Genomic DNA, 14,552 nt, shown 5'->3' with positions numbered 1-14,552 from the left:
ACATTTGACTCCTTAGGGTGGCAAAGAGGGACACAGAGAAAACCCAAATGACAGAGAAATGTTGCTGCACGCTTGTATCTCCTGTCCTAAATCTAAGCAGCAAAAGCAAATTCACATTTTCACACATGCATGCCTACCAGCAGTTTGTCCCCATCACCCCCACTTCTGATCACCTTCTCAAATGTAAAGGAAACAAACTTTACACAGGATGATAAAACCGATAAATAGAAAGCATTTCCTTTCCCCTGTCAGCAGAAAGCCACCAGGGAGCTTGAAGATCCAAAATCTACTCGCGGTTTCAGCGCACAGCTCATGAGTGCTGTGGAGGGGAGACCTTCCTCCTACCACCCAGGGCTGAAGAGCTGCTTTGTGCACACTCTGCAGTGGTGGGTTGAAATAAATAAGTCCCCAAGAGGCTGAGCAGCCTTTAGCTTTTCCTTGTGCTGGTACGACCTTTGTGGACACAACATCTCGCCCCTGCGCACGACCCGTCACCAGCATCCCTCTTGAGAGCAGGCGGGTTTTCTGGGCAGCTGTCAGGCTGGAAGGGAAGGAGATGTTCCACAAGGAAGTTCTGGGTCCACAGCTGGGACAGCAGACCAGATTACCAACAGACTTGCATAGCTGGAATCCCCAAAGTGCTTTGTGGTCAACGACAGAGCCTCTATTCCCTTTGCATATTCACATGAAGTTTCAAATCATTAGAAGAAAGGGGATTTCTCTACAGCTCTCCTAATAGACATGGGCTATTTGTTTTTCACTTGCAAGACGATTGCCTAAGTGATTCGGGCTGGTTCATGAACCAGCAGGTCTGACTGTTCACATAGCTGTGGCTGCAAGGTCAGGCCACTCTCTGCAAAAGGTTCACGGACCCATCTGTCTTTGCCAAGAGCTTGGAGCTATTTTCTGCACCAAAAAACTACAGCACTTCTTCCCCTGGTTTCACGGGCGCTGCAGATGCTGCTGTTTCTTTGGGCATCCGCGGAAGCTCAGTCCATCCTCTCCCTGACCACAGAAGCCTTTTCTGGGATGCAGGGAGAGGAACCCATCCCTCTGCAGTGGGGTTGCAAACTGACGGGGACGGCCAGTGGAAGGCACCGATGGGCAGGACACAGCCTGGCAAGGGGCGGCAGCCGCAGGCAGGCGTTTGGATCTCACAAAAGCTGTGTCTTGCGCTTTACACAGCCCCCTCCTGCAAGAGAGGAATTCTCTGGCTGGGGAGAGTGAGGGAGCACTGGGCCCTGGCAAGGAGACACCTCTGCTAAAGAGCGATGGCTCAGGGCATGCCCTGATCTCCCCCTCAGAGACCACCTGTAAGTGCTTTTACCTCCAACTGCTGCACGTGTACCTGTGGGTACCAGACCTTCGGTTTGCATTAGGTGGGGATGGTGTATTTTGAGACTTGAAGATGCAACGGTAACTGACATTTTGGGGGCCAACCTAAAATCTTTCCAGAGCTTTAAAAAAGAGTAAGACCTGCCATGCAGATCAGGCAGTGCTTTTAAGGGCTTTTTGAAGTGATGTGAGGTCCAGGGGTCCATGGTGAATGGCAGAAAGTCCATAGCAGATCTTCTAGAAACTATGAACAAGGTGGCCAGGTGTCAGTGGTGGGACTGGGAAGGAGCTGTCAACAAAAGCAAACACCACAGGGCGAGCGCAAGCTGGTAGTGATGGAGGAAGCAGGACGGGCAGGCCAAGTGCACATCCGCAGTCTGTCAGTTGTTTAGGCGTTGGTAACCTTAGACAAATCTCTCCAAAGCTGGAAAAAATCCTTGGCTACAAGATAATGGGTCAAGAGGGAAAACCAGCTGGGCTGCTGTTTATCGGGAGAATATCCTAAAGGCGGGACAGGGGTGAAACAAAACCCCAACCAGCCTGGGTTGTGCCGAGAGCTTTGCCTTGCTGAGCAATCCATGTGACCATTTCAAGGGCTATCTTTGGTGCAAGTTCTCTTTTTCAACACCTGCTAAGCAGCATAAAATAAATTGTAAAACACACGTTAGCCCCAGTGGGCAGGGGTGTGAAATCCTTGCCAAGCCTTTCATTATCTGCCGTTTGAACACCCTGAAGCTTCGTGGCCCAGTCAGTTTGTCTCATAATACTAACAAACAACAGTGTTCATGAAACCATGAGAAGATAAGCAATTCTAGCACGCAACTCCCAAGGGAGCGGTGCAGCACAACCCTCTTTCTCAGGTGGCAGCACCAAAGAGACCTTGTGCTTGTGATTTTTTCCTTCTTACCATGCAGGAGTTGCTCAAAGCAGGTGATTTTTGTCCATTCAGCCCAACTGGTCACTGCACTGATCTAGCATTTGTGTAAACTTTGCCTCTCGGAAGAAAATCGATTTATATTTCAATCCTTTTAAGTGTGTGTCAGTCAGGAATCACATTGCTGCAGTAGTACGATATGAGCAGGAAGTTGAAATAAAAGAAATTTTGGAATAGACACATGATGGTGCACAACAAGGGAAATTTCCAGGTCATGGGAATGACCAGAACGGTTAAAATATACAGCTGAGGCTAAACAGCATGTTTGCCTCACTTAATAATTAAGGCAAGAACTGAATGTTTCTCATGCCTTTGCTTGGAAGCCTCTTTCAAAGGAAGTTTGATAATAATCCAGGGACCCATTTCTGAGAAGGAAATAGTCAGTCAGGAAAGTATTTTTCTACAACCAGGTCATCTTTCAGAGATCGATTTTCTTAAGCACTGATAATCCAAACAAAGGACTTTAATTTAGACCTCACACAACCCATGAGCAGATTGAATTGAAGAGGTGGGTTTGCTCCCTGCAGTAAATTACGTTGCTAGAAGACATTGAGTTGTCTTGGAAAACGTTGCTATTTTGACATCAATGCCTCAAAATTCTGGAAAATGAGGAGCAATTCCATTCCTTCCAACAGATGCTGGCTCCATTTTCTTTAATTCACAGAAATTTCTCCAAATTCCATTTAAAATAGCTTTGAGGGTGTTTTATAACGAAACCAAGTGCTTTCGAAAGTGCGGAAGAGATTTGGCCACTGTGGCTCTGGGCTGGGAGCAGTCAGCAGCGCGGGGTGCTTGCTCAAGACGCAGCCAGACCCTTTGCAAGGCGCTGAGCAGACCCTGACACATCCTGCCTTTGGGGTTTCTGGCTCTGCACACTTGTTCCTTTTTGCTGCATCGTTTCTGAAATTGCTTCTGGCAGGGGTAATCACTGTTCTCACTGCGCATCGTGCCCTCTGCTGGGAAAGCAATGGCTTTAGTCAGCCAAAAAGCAAATCTTCCCGGTTCGCTGTGGCACAGTGTGATTGATGCTGGGAGGAGGCAGCAAGTCACGGCCAGCTCCAGACCTGGGGCCATGAAGTCACCTTTGAGCTGCCACCTCAGTCCTCTGCCACATGATGCCCATTTATTCAGAAAGGTTTTCAGGAGCTCTGCTTTGCATGCTGCAAGTATGCCAGATAAATCCCGCTGGGGCTGATTATCCACTCCCATGCCCCAAGGATTATTTTTGTTAGGGCAAGCAATTACATTGCTATACAGCCAATGTTGAAGAATAAATCGGTCCCACTCAGGCTGTGGTAAATACACACTGATACTCACAGAAACTAATACTTAACATGGATAGACATATAGTTTGGTCTAAGACCACTCCTTTTTTAAACTTTTAGCCCAAATACGGGTTTGTTGTCTGCTGCTTGCACTTGCATTCTGACTTTTGGTATTTGTGAACGCGTTACTTCCAGTTCTCTGAGAATGAAAGCAGAAGCTGAAAAATAGCACATTTTTCTTGGTTGCACATAGTGACCAGTTCCGGCCGTGACCAGAACACACTTCTCCTCTTGTCAGCGATTACGAAGCCTTTTGCTGCCCTGAGAAGCCAGACCTGTTAAATGCCTGGACCTGCGCATACTGCAGAACAGGGCTCCCAGTGACATTTCTAAAATGCTGTAAAAGGGCTGATCCCCTCCCCTGTGCTCATGTCCGTGGGCTACCATGTTTGCCTGATTATAAAGAGCAAAACTGATCCATGCAGAGGGTGGATTTTCAAAAATGAGACATGTCCGTGCTCAGAGCATATTTAAAAAATCCTCGAGCATCCAGTCCACCACCAATAAACTGACTTGTGGCAGCCAGGTGATCAGTGTGGGACACTGGAGGCGACAGCAGACTCCAAGGCTTGGGGATGTTGTGGCTCATTAGGTGGTGGACACATGTACAGCATGCAAGATTAACGAGGGAGAAGAGGCTGTGATGAGCTTGCTGCCTGGGGCTGGGAGAGAGAGGTTCGAATAAGTCACATCGGCTACCGGCAGCTGGAGGAGGGCACGGAAGCAGCGTTCAGGCATTCAGCCTTCTGTCCAGCATCCCTGTCTTTAATGCAGCCCCCTGCCCTAACACCCCCCCCAGCTGTCCCTCCGATCAACAGGGTGTTCAAGTGATTAGGAGATCAATATATAGGAAACTTCTCTGAAAATCAAGTTATGTTATTATATGCGCATTGCTTGCAAAAGACCTAAATAATGAAAAGTCTAGCAGTTGAAAAATAGGCATACTCTGTTTCATGATACTTGAGCTTATGTTTAACGATGAAGGCCTGTGCGCTACCATGGCTGACTGAAACTTCCCTGGAGTTGTCTTTTCAGTGAAAAGTTGCATTTTCAACTAAATAAAGCCTTGCACAACTTAAAAATTCATTTTTTTCTTCTGGAAACTGAGAACAAAAGTTGCCACCTAAAAAAAGAAGCTTCTAGTTGCCAAAAATTCTCTCTCATCAGACTAATTTTCTCAAAACTTCTTTTCCCTGGGGAAAACAAATCCCTCTTCATTCCCATAAAGGTGACCTCCAGGACCATGATTAACTACCTTCCAGCACACAGCCTTCTGCCAAAACCATCAACACAGCCAAACAACTTCAGAATATTAGTGTTGGGGGAAATGATCAGTAACAGGTGTTTGCACAAAAAAATAAAGCCCAGAGTTTAGATTGCCCGTAATTAGTGAACGCTACACGCAACAGGAAAGGCAGGAGCATCCTGTCTGGCGTTGCTCACCCAAGGAGACCGCGCTGGAGCAGCAGCACGTAGCTCATCTCTAAATGTAGGTGTGCAAACACTGCCTTAACTCAGAGCCAGTGATCAGCCATGGGACTGACATAACTGCTTTGTAGCAGGTTTGTACACCAGGTTTGTGTGAATCCTCTCCTAAAAATTTTTTGGGCAGTCAACATGGAACAACCAGGAGTAGCAGGGGGCTGCTGGTACCCGAGAATCCTGCACTGCTCTGCAACCTCCTTGCTCAGGATCTGGCCCTGCTGGAGGTGCCCGTGGGCAGGCAGGAGCTGCCCGTTTGTCACAACAGCGTGACAACGTGTTCACACCTGAAGATGAAAAGCAAATATTCTGGGTGCAAACAGCGCGGCTGTGCAGGCAGGGGTCAGAACGGGGCTCCTGCCCACACCCTGCAGACCTGCGCTGCGCTTTTGCAAGGGGTGCTGCTGCGAGCAAACCCATGAGCAACATGGGTCGCACAGTCGGGGCACAGCCCATGCAAAGGTCCCTCGGTGACATACGGTTTTCAATTTAACGGTTTTCAATTTAACAGAAGCTTACCAAGGTATCAGATGACACTGTGACTTGGAAGTCACCCCACAGCTTGACGTTTGCAAGAAAAAGTTCTCGATTGCAGCTGCACGACCCAGCACGCCTGATGTCCTGGACATATATCTTACAATATAATTAGGGGAAAATCAGATTGCAGCTACAGATGTGGCACCAGGAGGCTGTACCCAGAGAGCCGAGCGGTGCATTCAGGCACACAAGGCTGTGAGGATGCAACAGGCACGAGGAAGGACCGTAACCCATCGGAGCAGAGCAGGGGTGAGCTCTGCTCACTGCTGCCAGCACCGGTCCCCTCCAGCCACCACACTGCGTGGAGGTGACAGCTTCTCACCTCATACAACGGCTGACTTAATTTCCTGGCATTCTGGGATTTGTTTCATCTTTAGCACTATTTGTGTTTGTGTTTCAATCCTGCTTGGTGCAGGCTCAGCCATGCGACGACGCAGCTACCTGTTGAGGCTGGTGCCAGCGTGGACGGTCAGAGAGGGAGCCCAGGCATTGCTGTCCCTGTTAGGGGTTTAGTGAGCAACGCTTTCAACATCCAGCCGGCTCTGCGGATCCACAGATGGCCCGATCATGGCTTTCTCCCAGGGGACTATGTGCTTCCCAGTGCTACAGTGCTTCAGCAGGTGTAAGCCCTGCAGGCACGTCCGCTTGTTCCCTGAAGACATAAGCCGGTGAATGGGTGTAAACTCCCTCCACATTAATCATGATGTACAAGGTTCAGCCAATTCCCTCATTAAGAATCCTTTTCACTAGGAAACATAGATGATTTCATCTAGACAAAAGGAAAATTGTCTCTTCCTTCATGTATTTATTTTTAGCTACACTCTGATAATGAATACCTAGCCAGAACTTACTGGAAGGTCTGAACAAACGAACATGCCGAAAAGCAGCTCTTCGGGGACCCCATACCCCAGCACACCCTCCACAAGAAGCTCGCAACCCCACCATGCGCCGAGCCGCCCTACCACAGCTTAAATGACCTCCAAGCAAACCCCAAAGCCCTGAAACACAGGAACTGATGGGAGAAATATCTTACCATCTCCCGATAACTTCTCTAGCTTTACTTTCCTTTGCAGCCCAGGGTTAGCCCCGGGGCTGGTGACAAGCCCAGAAAACCCCAGGAAGAGGTCCTGCGTTTCACCCATTTCGGTCAATTGTGATCATGCCACAACTATAAATGATGCTGATGAAAGAGCCCTTACTGACACGTCTTCGAGGCTTGCTCTGGGAGGCAGGGGCAGATTTAGCGGCAGGTCCAGGCACAGCTCTGCCCAAACAAGCTTCACCCCCTCGCAGCGCCTGCGCTCTCCGGGGCAGGGAGGCTGTGACACAGCTCAGCTGTGCTGAGGGTCCTGCCTGTTAGAAGAGAAAGCAGTTTGGCCACCCTGAGACCCAGTGGCTCAGCGTGACCCAGGCTCCTATCCCTATCCAGATGGCAATGAAAACATATTTTCATCCCAGACAGAAAGCGGGACAGCTTTATAATACATTATTTGTTTGCCTCGTCCACGTATTCGGCTGAGAGGAATGAGATGTAATTAAGACTTAACTCAGAGCTTTGGGATAATTCCCAAAGATGGGACACCGTGTACTCACTCCTGTTAAATTTCACGTGGTGGCAGAATTCATAGTAGAACAATAAATAGTGCATATGAAATAATACAACGTTTGAGTCCATGGCAAATGTTTCACATCCTCACTGCAGCTTATCAGGAAGCAAAGACAGGGAAGTGCTGCCCAGAGCTGTGCAGGACTGACCCGCCGCAGACGTGAGAGCATCCGAGCTGAGGCTGAGGCCGGTCCAATGCGGGAGGGTGCTGGTGCCACTCAGCAGGGATGTGCCTGCGAGACACAGGCACTCTAACCCTGTCAGCCCTCTGGGGACAATTTTTAATGACATGTCTTTCATGATATAAATCCTGCCAGTTGTCTATTCTAAAAAGTGACAAGGCTATGAAGAGGCTGGCTCTTGCCCTGGTCCTTTTTTCAGACACTGTCTTTCCAGGCACTGCTCAGTCAGACAGTCAGCATATCAGCAGCACTGCTTAATGTGTTGCTTCGTGGTTTATTTTCACCTTTTATGGCAATAAAGACAATTATCTAAATAAAGCCCCGGTGCCAAGGGCCCGTCTGAGCTGTGTATAACGCTTTTGCATCTCCCGGTGCTCTCCCAGTTGCAGCCTTCATGCCGCCAGGAGCAGGCTCAGGGCTGCTCGAGTTGCCACTCAGCTCCCACACACGCTCCTTCGCTGGACGTTGCTAAACTGCAGCGATTACCTTTTGGCAGCTTACAAACTGCCTGGCTTGCTGGGCCTGGGCTGGGATTATTCCTGCTCTCCAGATAACGCCACATTGTCAGAGGGCACGCAAAGTTGCCGCTGCAACAGTGCCCATGTGGCTATTTCACAGGATTGGTGTTTACTGTCAATTTTACCCACAGCATCAATCCACGGAGGGACACCGCCCAGCGTTTGGCAAAGCTGAGCCCATCTCTGTTTGTTGTAGCAGCATGCAAATGATTTATAATATTTAAAACTGGACATGTGACAGACTGAACATTTTGATTCCTTTTTTTCCTCCCTCTGATCTCCATGTTTTCCTGAAATTAGGCTAGACAGGCACCCAAACCAGAAGCATCTGTTTCTCCTTTCAGTGTCAGCAGTGTAAATAAAGTGTATTTGCGATGTTTTGATTCCATAAACATATTGTTTTTGGCTTTTCTTTGAGTATGCTCTGGAGCTTTGCTGCAGAGCTGGACAGACTGATCAGCGTGGCTCTGATCTGTCGCCAGGCACACAGAAGTCTGTTTACAGAGCCGGGTGACCATTGGAAAGTGTGGCACCCTGCCTGTCATTTACAGGAATTGTAATTACCCCGGCCCTTTGCTGAAACAGCTCCTGTAATAGCACCTGCTGAAGGATGGAGCTCTCAGGGGGCTGGGAGTGCTGGCCCACCGGCCATCCATCACCTTTCCATCCTGCTTCAACCTCAGCGGCGGCTGGCGTGCCTCTGCCGACACGCTCGCCGGCTAAAATCGTGCTTGTTGCCACGGTGGGGAGCCAGCATCCTTCTGGAAGGGCTGTTTGTCTGTCTGGTTGCCAGCCTGCACAGGGAATCCCCAGAGCGGGCTAAATCCTTCCTGGCATTTAGAAATGATTACCCGGGGCTTCAACTGCAAGGGGCACTCACCCTGCTGCCTGCTCCGAGCCCTGGGACTGATTTTGGGTAGAGTAACTAAGCACCTCAATGTTTTAAAACTTGGAACACATGCATAACCAGAGGAGGTAGCAAACGATTATTTCAATCTGATTTTAGTTCATTTCTTTTTTCTTTTTTTTTTTTTTTTTCCAATAGCAGAGTAGGAATATTTATTCACTGCAATGTTACTGGGGTGAGCAATGCTAACTAGCCTGCTTTTCCCAAAGAGGATTTTTAATGAGACATGCTGTGGCCTTGAGAACACAGAAAACAGGCATTTTCCTTGTAAACACAGCAGCACAGTTTGCTGGAATTCACCCCAGAACAGAAAAAACCGCTCATGTTAAGAGGTTGCACTATAAGCAGCTACTTTACCGTAGTTTACATTTTCAGATCTACGAACATGCATAAACACATCAGATTTTCCTTTGCCTATGAAAGAAAAACGGTGGATGTGAATCCAGGCGGACACCGACCTCAGTGCTGCTCCGCTGCAGGCTGGTTTTGGGACCTCTGGGGCTTGCAGATCCCGATCCCACCTGCCCCCAATTCTGCTCCCTGTTTCTCTCCTTGAAACCCCTACACCTTTTAGACATCCAAAAGAGCCACGACCTGGCAGCTTTTTTCCAATCTGCTTTCCGTATGATGTGCCATTTGCCCAGGTAGCTCAGAGGAATGTGACGAGGAGGGGGGGATGCAAACCTCATTTGCCCTCCAGGCTGGAAGGGTCCCTTATGTTTCAGACTACCCCACCTGAGCGTGGGAGTGCTTTCTGCCTAATAAAAGTCAGTCGTAGGGCTTAGTGGCTACCCTCACTGTTGATCATCTATGTGAGAAAATGCAGATTTGCCTGTTCCATGGCTGATTCAAAATGGAAGAGAAGCTCAGCCACAGAAATATAGAGATACTGTAGCTTGGAAGGATGTTATTCAAAGGGCAAGCTTTGTCCAAGGGGATAAATAACAAAGAATGGGAAAAACATCAAAAGGAGAGGGATTTTCTGAGAAGAAAAAGGAGGCTGTAGTGAGTGAGTATCAGACGGAGGAGGCATCAGTGTCTATAGCCCATATGGCTCATGGAGCTGCTGACCTTCAGTCCAGGCAAAACTCCGCTCCTTGCTGAGGTCAAAAGTTCTATTTGCTTTTTGAGAAATGCCTCAGTCCTGTGGCCTCCTTTATCCAAAAGCAACACCCCGCATTTATTGGGGAGGAGGAGAGACGGGAAGACGGTTGCAGGCTGAAACTGGTATGGAATAGCCACTTAAACACAGCCCCCCCACACATGCAGACCTCCTAATCACAGCCGGGTGAAGCAGAGCTGCCAAGACCTGCTGTCGCAGGGCGGTGGTGCTGCTCAGCAACATTTTCATGCCACAACAAAAGCCAAAGAATCAGCTATTTCTGACGTTAGGGCTAGATGCTTAACCAGAAGAAACAGCTCACCCAGGGAAGCCCGATGCTCTGGAGAGGGATCCTGGGCTAAAAGGCTGAACCACATTTTGGGCCCTAATTGCCCCAAGTGAAAAAGGGAGAGGTTGGAGGCTGGGAAAGCAGCTTAAAAGCCACCAGGTAGAAAGGTGGGAAAAGATCTCAACTTGAAACTACAGAATTGGCTCAGCCTACTTTCAGATTCCTGAGAAATTTCAGGCACATCTTGCTATTTTTCCCCATCTTCCTTTATGTGGAAGGCAGTTGACATTACTTCTTTAATTATTTGTATGTAAAATATGCAATAGCCTATTTTTAAATTATTTTTGAATTCAATTAGCTGCACATTTCATTGACAAGACAGGAGACACATAAAGCAGCTGAAAGAAGAAAGGCATTTTTGAATACCTCCATGGATAAAGAGCAGAGATGAAAAGCAGATGTTGGAGGCAGCTGTGTAAAACAAATATTGAGTAGGCCAGAAAAGAGATCATAAAGAAATAACAACCCTAGCGATATGCTTCTCGAACGCCATCTCTGCATCACTGTTTATAGCAGCCAGGTTTTTAGCTAGCCAGGTTTGCAGACACCACCTTTTGTCCCCCTGCTAAAGCCGTGTCAGTTTGTAGCCATGCCAATACCCCCAAAACTGCAGAGAGCACCAAAAAGACATCGTTCCAGCCTCCTCAAGGGCTAGGTGATGGCTCCATGCAACCATCTGATAAATCTTGTGAACCTCACTGTCTCCCCTGCATTATTTACTGCTTGTAGAAATACATCCTTAGAAATGTTGATCCTCACTGTAAGATAATATCTGGGGAGCCAAAATATGCAGCCTCCAAACAAACACGGTCACATATAAACTCATCAAGTAAATGCATTTGGAACAGCTAAAGCTGTGAGGTTAAAAAGGTTAAGACTGTATTAAGACCCTACTATCTTTTTCTCCAAAGAATCTTAATTTCCAGTTTTAAAACTAATTTTCAAGATACTGAAGGAGCATCTGCAAAGCAAAGGGCAACACTTCCCACTTGCCTTCAGTGCCGAAACAAATAGGCACATTTTTGTTCTGCAGCAGCTAAACACCCTCGTGTGTGGGCTGTTTCCATACTGCCCATGTACTATGCGGTTTCAGAAATGGCTGAACTGAGAGAAATCACACACAAATTTCTAAGTTGCCCTACTTTGCCAGAAGGACTCTTCTCCCCTCACTCCATGAGATGTGCTTACTTGAATTATGGTCTATCTGAATTTTCATTAAGAGCAAGGAAATGAAAGAAGAAATTAGTCACAACTTCTACTCTCTCCTTCCCTTAAATGGGGAAAAAACCAACGGGGGGTGGGGGGGAGGATTAACTAGTGGCAAAATAAAAGTTCTTTGTTTCCTCCACGAGGTAAAATGCCTTTCATAATCTTTTTCATGAAATCCTTCAAGATCATTGCTGTCACTAATTAAATTATGGACAGACATCTCCAAGCAGCCTTTTCATTCCCACTGTCAGAGGCCAGTCTGGTGGTCATGGTGCACGTTCACCGCAGACATCAGAACCGCACCGTGTCCTGCTGCAAGGCCACAGGTACATGTCCTTCCTTCCCTGCTGCAGCGGTGAGCCGGAGCTTCCACGCCAGCACGCGTTAACCACGGCCAACGGCTGATTAGCACGGGGCACGTTACCCACTAAACCCCAGCCCAGACGTTTATGGGTAAGCTAAGGGAAATGAATACCAGCCCAGCCCGCAGATTTGTAACAGGGATAAATGTCCAATTCTTTCCAGAGACTTTGGAGTATCAGTGTCAATCAAGTGCAGAAATCAAAGTTAGGGCTTTGAAGGAAATAAAAATTAATGTGTTTCACTCGGTCAAGTACAGGTTCATCTGTTTTCTGCCTAATAATGCTTGCTTGTTCTCACAAAAGGAAGACAAATGCCTAATCTGTTCATAATCCAACTTCAGCAAATTCTGCTTACTTCTTCCTCCGAGCAAATAAGAGTTCATGATCAGGCAAACAACATATTAGTCATTTGAACATTTTTGGTCAATCTCCATGTACAGCATAGCTATGGTATCTTGACTGGTACAAGCTCTTTCACTGCTGCATATCTGTCACTGCTGCATATCTGTCAGCCTCATTTAAGTCCCCTCAACTCCTTCCATAAGGAAAGGGATGGTGAAAAGTGTATCACAGAAAGACCTTAATTAGTTTTTTTCCAGTATAAAATTGAGAAAGCAGAAAACCAAGCTGTATGGCAAGATCGAGGCTTGCTCACGTATTCCACTGTAGATCAAGGCTTGACCCAAACTACCGAGGCGTTCTCCCACTGTCTTGAATAGGCTTTCACTGCAAATCGATACACCGTGCTTGGGAACTGAAGAAAGGAAAAATTCACTTTCCTTTCGATTTGGCCATTTTGCTTTCCCCAGTCCCAGAGCATGCTCTAACACTGAAATCATGAGGGGCAATCAAGCCTTCCCACTGCATGCAATTGCTTCATCCAGGTATTTCTAAGGAGAGCAGATGGTTTCAGCCCAAATTTAATACAAAATGCAGAAATGAGATCTCTTTTTTCCCCAGTGAATAAAAGCTGTAATAATTGCAGTACAGGATGCCACAGAGATCTGGTGATTAAATACAGCATGAGACTCTTTTGTCCTACTCAATACAATACAAAACTTTAGTCAAGTTCCTGAGTTACAAAACTGCTTGTCATGGCAGGTTTCTCTTTGACACAAATGTTGAAGATGCCACATTTCATTGTCTGCAGTAATTCTCCAAGGAGAGAAATTCAGGCAACGAAAGTAGTTTGGCATTTGACCAACTATTTAAAATATTTAACAATGACCTTGAGAATTATAGAAGGATCCATTTAAAGCCCTAGTTTAAGGAAAAAAAAAAAAAAAGACAGAAATATGTTTCCTTGCAGAATCTGGTACTAATGTGTGTTTACTGCAAAGTTTATCTCAGATATGCTCTGTATGCAATCAAAATGAGCTTAAATACAAAGGAAAAGGAAACAAGTTTAACTCCTTGACTTAGAATTACGCTGTGACCCTGCATGTATTTGGAAATTAATTTAATTTCCAGAATACTTGATCACTTCATTCCAGAGTCAAACAGTTGCTCAGAGCAAGAGTGATCAGACTTTACACTGATGCTTAAATGGAAATGTTTTTAATTTATGAAAAGGATATTTGTGGCTCATTGCATTTATGGCAGGTCCAGCTGGCAGAGTAAATGAACCGTGGATTTGCCTCAGACAAGACCGCTCAAGGCAAAGCTCCCAAGTGAGTATACCAAAGGCATCAGCTTCTGCACCTTTTGGTGAGGGCAGGTCGCGTGGAGGAGCCCAAAGGACGAGATCAGAGCTCTCTGCCATTGACAATGTGCCCTTGGGGACCACCAGCATTGCAGGACCTGAGCAGGGTGTTAGGGGAATATACGCACATACTGAGTCTCATTCATCCTTTGTGGTTTCTCACCCATGACCATGCCGTGGAGGGGGTATATTTGGCTAAGAAGAGCAGAAATCCACTTCCTGGGCCAGTTAAACTGGGCACCACAGGGTCACCTTGGTGGGGATGGAGGTGGGAGAAGGGGGCTCATGTCACTCTGGGGTCCCTGTTCTCTGGGCTTTGAGCACAGATGGTTCAGGCTGGTGCTTTCCCCATCACCATGCCTCCCTGCCATTAAACTACAACTGCTTCTACTTTGTATTTTCAGTGTGCAACTCTTTGCTGCTTATTATTGTTTCTAAATACAAGTGCAACTTCAGCACATTTTAAGGCTTATTTTGCACAAAGATTTTAATTTAATATGTGTGTAGTGACCTCCATGCTGCTGTGATATTTTGCCTATGTGTTAAAACTGTTGCTTTCATAGAATTACAGAATCACAGAATGGTTTGGGTTGGAAGGGACCTTAAAGATCATCCAGCTCCAACCCCCCTGCCATGGGCAGGGACACCTTCCACTAGACCAGGTTGCTCCAAGCCCCATCCAACCTGGCCTTGAACACTGCCAGGGATGGGGCAGCCACAACCTCTCTGGGCAACCTGTGCCAGTGCCTCACCAACCTCACCGTAAACAACTGCTTCCTTATCATATAATCTAAATCTACCCGCGTTCAGTTTAAAACCGTTACCCCTCATCCTAGCACTACATGCCCTTGCAAAAAGTCCCTCCTCATCTTTCCTGTAGGTCCCCTTTAGGTATTGGCAGGCTGCTGTAAGGTCTCCCTGGACCCTTCTCTTCTCCAGGTGAACAACCCCAACTCTCTCAGCCTGTCTTCAAGGGAGAGGTGCTCCAGCTCCCTGATCATC

Source organism: Harpia harpyja, chromosome 18, assembly GCF_026419915.1.
Source record: "Harpia harpyja isolate bHarHar1 chromosome 18, bHarHar1 primary haplotype, whole genome shotgun sequence".
Classification (NCBI taxonomy): Eukaryota; Metazoa; Chordata; class Aves; order Accipitriformes; family Accipitridae; genus Harpia; species Harpia harpyja.
This window is presented reverse-complemented; position numbering follows the sequence as displayed.